This window comes from Anneissia japonica, unplaced genomic scaffold (assembly GCF_011630105.1).
Source record: "Anneissia japonica isolate Jap-2015-1 unplaced genomic scaffold, ASM1163010v1 scaffold287782_len627234_cov183, whole genome shotgun sequence".
In the NCBI taxonomy this organism is placed as follows: Eukaryota; Metazoa; Echinodermata; class Crinoidea; order Comatulida; family Comatulidae; genus Anneissia; species Anneissia japonica.
The window spans coordinates 505,832-512,113 of NW_022695201.1; the positions used below are offsets into that span (position 1 = coordinate 505,832).

The 6,282-nt window shown below is 32.7% G+C and overlaps 1 protein-coding gene across 1 annotated transcript in view; it reads right to left on the minus strand.

Moving 5' to 3' along the window:
* The window catches only part of LOC117101445 (uncharacterized protein K02A2.6-like), a 10,564-nt gene extending 9,548 nt beyond the window's left edge, over positions 1-1,016 (minus strand). The window contains exon 1 of the mRNA XM_033241422.1: positions 808-1,016. The gene's annotated coding sequence lies outside the window, so the exon portion shown is untranslated. The remainder of the gene's footprint in view (positions 1-807) is intronic.
* Between the last annotated feature and the right edge of the window lie 5,266 nt (positions 1,017-6,282).

Sequence of the window (6,282 nt, forward strand, 5' to 3'; positions counted from 1 at the left end):
GTTTCTAGGTATATCCCATATGCTTATAAAATCATATATAAATATATATTCATAATTATGAACTGCGCAGGGGTATCAAAGAAAATTAAAAATTTCAAATGAAGAATGGATAATGTGTGTAACAACATTCAATTCAATTAAAATCAAAGATACATTTTATTGACCATAATTATTAAAGTAGGCCTATTATAGTATATGAAAATCCAACAAAAAAATAGCATGAGGCACATACTAAATTCCATTGTTTCAATCATAAGATCATGTTTTAATCATATGAATATATCACCGTAAATGGAAGAAAGAGAATATGTTTAGTAGAAAGATAAAATGTTGTTAGTAGAAAGATAGAAAAACGGAAATAAAAAAATTCTTAGGCCTATGATAAACCGATTTGACAAACTAATTATAATAATATATAGGGTCTAGGCATATTAAATTTTGTGTTTTCGCAACTCCTTCGGCGCTCCATATATTTGTTCGAAATAAACCGCGACCGAAACGAAGCGCGACCGAAATGATCGGCTACATAGGCATAGGCCTCCGGCCTCAAATAATAATAAATAACAGTTAAATATTAATTTTTAATAGTTTATTACAAAATACTCATAAAAATATATAAATTAAGATATAAAATAGATAGAACTTAAACCATCTTTATACATAAAGAATAAAAAACGAGTAACCTGGTACTATAGCCCTAGGCCCTTAGGCCTTAACTAAGAATAAGGTAGGCCTAGGCCTAGCAGCAAACCTAAACAAAACATACATAGCCATAGGCCTACATGGGTTAGGCCTAGTCTGGTTTACCTTTTCTTTCAAATGCTTCGAATACATCAGCCAAAGATAGTTCTTCATGAATATGCTTGATGGATTTTGCCTATTATTAGTACCGTATTTGTTGGTTCTTGCATTTTTTTTACATAAAGCCTGAAGCCCCTCGCTTTCAGGCTCGTAACATACGTCACTTGGTCACATAGATGCATGGCGGGTACGGTTGTGCATTCTTTGATGCACGTCTTCTCTTCTCGCTCGCTCTCGGTCAATCACAAAAGTTTCAAACGGAAACTTGATAGGCTTACTTGTACAGCCGTCTTCTTATTTACACTTCTTCACATACTCCGCAAGGACGTCCGAACGTCATGTCGAAACTACATAACATAATGTGCAAACCACATAACATAATGAGCAAACCACACATCATGACCAAACTACATAACATCATGACCAAACCACATAACATAATGAGAAACCACATAACATCATGACCAAACCACATAACATCATGACTAAACCACATAACATAATGACCAAATCCCATAACCTCATGACCAAATCCCGTAACCTCATGACCATTACCATTACACATAACGTTATGGCGATTACACATAATATGTTTGCACATAAAACTAACGGCGTTCTATAGACCTTAACACTTCTAAGACTTGACATAATAAATGTTTGAAAATGGAAATAATAAAACCAGCTTATAAATCATATAATAAAGTGTGAAATTAACAGAGATTCACAGCTAATAAATTAAGGCAACTCTTAATTGTGTTTGTAAATATTAGCTAACAAATACAGTAATAAATATATAGTACATAACAGTGAGAAAAGCAGATGTGTGGCCATTAGTACAATCACAATCTTTACCTATTTTTAAAATAAATAATGCAATATCTATTTTTCCAAAGTGGTACTGTTTAAACTATTACTATTATTTGGAAAGAGTGTAAGTTTTCTTTCAAGGTTTTGGGTTTCTGTAAACACTAGGTTATGGGAGACCTTCTTTCTTTTTGCTTTCAAGAAGTACTCAGTGGAAATTTTTTCAGTACAATGTTCTCTTTGCACAACCTTCCATTACCCAACTGTGTCTTTCAAAAATGTTCTAAACTTATGTTGATATTATAGACAACATCTGGCTTTTTACTTTGTACATTTGCTCTTGTTTAGGAATTTATCTGGAATTGGCTGTGTTGAAGATAGTGATGAGATGGTTCTATGCATTCTGCTATTATTAGCAATGTCTATCTCAGCGTTCCATCCAGAAGCATCCCAAAAGCCCAAATTCCCACTCTATGGTATCATTTAATGGACCCAAAAACACCAGATTCAACTATTTAATTGTGCTGTACTGTGCATCCATTTATTATGTCAAGTGACATAACAACATCAGCAGTTTGAGGAAATTTTTTATAAAAAAAAAAACCTGGGTTGCTTCTTATTTGTAGGTTGGTTGATATTTAAAATTATTACTTTATTTATTCAAACATCATACATCAAACAATAATATAAGGCGGCCAAAGACCAAATTGCATGTTACTTGTGTTATATAATATTCATTAAAGCCTGTTTCCCACTAGGCGAATTTATTCGCGCGAATCGAAAGCGTGGGTTCATGCGCATGCGTATTCACATTCCTATCGGAGTATTTGCGAAGCGAAAAAATGCGCAACCAATCAGAGCTCAGGAAGCGAACCGACGCTTTGATCAGCGCGAGAATGAATTCGCCTAGTGGAAATCCAGCTTTAGTTGTGCTTCGCACACGCCGCTAAGGGCGGCGTTCCGGGTACCCTGCATCCAGATTGTGTACAGTACATGTTTAGGCCTACAGCTCGTTATAATTAACCTGATAAGGCCCCCATAAAAAAAAATTTTAGTTTATCACCCTATCAAAGAATAAAAACTGATAAGGGAGGGAGGGAGGTTTTTCCTTTTTTTTTTTTTGTTGCTAACCCCGCCCCCATTTTACCAATGTTCGCAAGTAAGTCAATGGTTAAGGACAAATTTATAAAGTCATAAAAAGTGGAATCAAATTTATATTAAAAAAGATGTTCTTGTTGTACCAGTCAAAAATATATGTTGATTGAAAAAAAAAATAGAATTTTTTAATAAATGATGAGGGAGGGGTGATGAACTAATAATTTTACGCCCTGCATTAGATACGCCACTGTACTACTGTAGTATGGTCTAAAATTCTGCGACTGAAAGTTTTCAACTATTTATTAGGCCTATATAATACAGTGTATAATACTGTCAATGATTCAAAACATTATTTCTAAATCTCGAGTCCAGGTTCAGGCTCGGAGCACTTACTTGCACAACAATTTTTCCCATTCGCTTCCTTGTGTGCTATATAATACAATATAGGCCTAAAGCGTTGGGTTTTTTTTGTATTGACTAAAGAACGGGAAAGCAAACATAAACAATTGTTTGAATTACAGTTGTGCAACAGCAATTTTACAAGATACAGGACATCCTTGTATGTAGCCATAATATCTTTGTCGGCTTTCCACCGTTCATTAGTTTACTTCCTTGTGACTTTCTTGTTAGTTGGTTTTCTAGTTTACTTTACATAATGAACTCTCCGTCATCTGCTCACTAAACGGTTTACGCCGCACACTTTAAAGGCCTGTTTATACTTCAACGATAACGATAACGATAAAAAAAAAGAAGCTAAAAAGCGATTGTTTATATAGAAAACAAAATAAATAAGAGAAGTTTCTACAATAGAGCGATTCGATAACGATTTATCTTGTATACGATAACAAATTTTTTAAACGAATCAAATCGTTGCTACTACTACGATTTTAATGTTTTCCATGATTATGACGTCATCTGATTTTATTTGTCAAAATATGTTGTTATCACATAACTGATAAATCGTTATCGAATCGTTCTAGTGTAAAAACTTCCCTTATTTCTTTTATTTTTTATATGAACCATTGCTTTTTAGCTTTGTTATTGTTATCGTTATCTTTAAATAACAATTGAATGATAATTTTTGACAACCTCTTATGAGTTTGTATAGGAAAAAGGCTAAAATTAGGTGGTTTTTTTTTTTTGGTTTTTTTTGTTTTGTTTTGTTTTGGTATACTAATTCTGTTTCCACATAACTCGGAAACCAAACGTCATTGAGCTTCGGGGTGAACAATCAAGTGAAACTCGTCAATTAAGCTTTCTTGTAATGTAAGTCTCATGCTTTTAATTTAAGATACCATATATCTTCACAGATTTCTATTCAAAATCGTTTTGAGCAGTTGTAAGAATGACGTCACGCGCTTTAGTCGATAAAAATGTAGTTGTAACAATATAATATGATAGAGTTAAACTGTTAAACGTCTTGCGGCAATGCTGTAAATATAAATAATCCTTTTAATGTTAAAGAAAATATGAAGGCAAATGGCCAGAAATATTGTGATGTTTTAAATTAAAACTCTTTAAAAAATCAAATTAAACAATGAAAGGCTTCAAATGTTATTTCAGTGATATACTTACTTTTGTACACAAAAACAAAGATGTGTAAATACTGCTATAAACAGTAGAACACAAAAATATGTAATAAAATCATTAAAATCTACCAAACAGCAAACGTTAATCCGAACTTCCACACATATAAAAATTCAGAATTTTGGTAACAAGTATGCCCAGGGGGAATTTCACTGTTCCCTGGTATGCCTAAGTTAAATTAAAATTACAGACATCAAAACAAATTAGACAAAGAAAATAAATACGAAAAACAAAATTCATAGTTGAATATAAAAAGGTGTTTTGGAGGCTAGACTTAAAATGTCCTTCTGGAAAACAGTTGTGCAATTTGAATAAATTCAATTTAATTTCTCATTTCTTTCGCCGTAGTTAATACTACTGACGTGCCTTAAAACATCACAGCAAATGCTGCCCTCTATAGTTTAAGACACTTAAACTTGCTATGCAACACCTCTTCTCTTTCGACAGATTCCTGTCAAAACCAATTAACATAAATTGGTTTTTTCAGCATTTAAAACAATTAAACTTATGCAATGCCTATCAACTGATTGTTCATGTTCAAGGTTTAATGATAATATGCAATAAAAAAAATGCGACGAAAGGCAGGAAGAACTCAACAAGGAGGATTGTCACTGACTTGCGTGCTTGATAATTTAATTTAACAATCTGTAAGGTGCCCAATAAACTGGTTGACAGCGAGGCATTTGGCCCTTCCGTAAACCATGAGCCGCCATGCTCAAAAGTATGTAGTTTCTTTTTGAATGTGGGTGTCGGTTTGTTGTGACTGTGACTCTTGCATCTCTAGCCCTTGGCTGGCTTTATCCAATATGTAACATTTAACTCTCTTATTTTCCAATCCATATCAATTAGACTTGCTAATGAACAGTCAATAATCACACTCAATAACAATATAAGTAATACTGATTGGGATTGTGTGTACAATTTTAAAAATGCTGATGAGGCTTACACTTAATATATTTATTAAATTTGTTAATTGATTCTTCCATTCCGTTAATTAATGTTAAACAACAAAAGAATAAACGAACTAATCCATGGATCTCAAAAGGAATTTCATGATCTACAAAGCTATTCAAATTCATCGTAAATACACTATATGTTATATGTTATGGTAATAGGCCTATATACATAACATAGAAATAAGCTCAATCTTACCATTAGGTTTTGTAAGCGTAAATATTACTCGGATCGCTTATCGACTTCCATCACCGCTCAAGGAAAACATGGATTATTATAAAGATGTACAGTTTTGGTAAAACCAAAACTAAAGTTGTTATCCCGGATACTGAAAACAGTGCCCACACCCCTAACATCGCTGATATATTCAGCAACCACTTTAGTACAATAATTGGTGTAATAATAATAACTTGCTGACAAAATTAATTGTAATAATAATGCTAATTGTCGCGATTATTTAAATGGAAACTATTTTCATTCACTTTTTCTTCTACCTACTAAAGAGAAAAAGATAATCTAAATTGTATCTAAAATGAAAATACTTAAATTCTGAAAGTGCACCTATTGCTTCTTTTGTTTGCCATATGTTTAATCCTGTCTCTTATACACATCTAGATGTGTATAAGAGACAGTACTAATTCTGTTTCCACATATTGAAAAATATAACATCATCAATGAATACAAATATGGTTTCTTAAGAAAATTTCAACTTATATGGCTGTACTCGATCTCATTATTAAGAAAATTCATTTTGCCATTGAAAATTATAAAACACCCATTGGTATCTCCATTTATCTTACCACACTGTGGATCATAGTATCCTTTTAAATGAAGTGGATCATTATGGTGTCCGGGGAGCAGAATTAAACTGTTTCAAAAGCTATATTAATGGAATATTAATGGAAAAGAGCAGTATACCGTAATTAATGGTTTAAAATCTCAAACACATGACATTATTTGCGGTGTCCCTCAAAGGTTTATCTTACGCCCTCTTCTTTTCATAATGTATATGACATTGTAAACTTCTCTAATACGTTA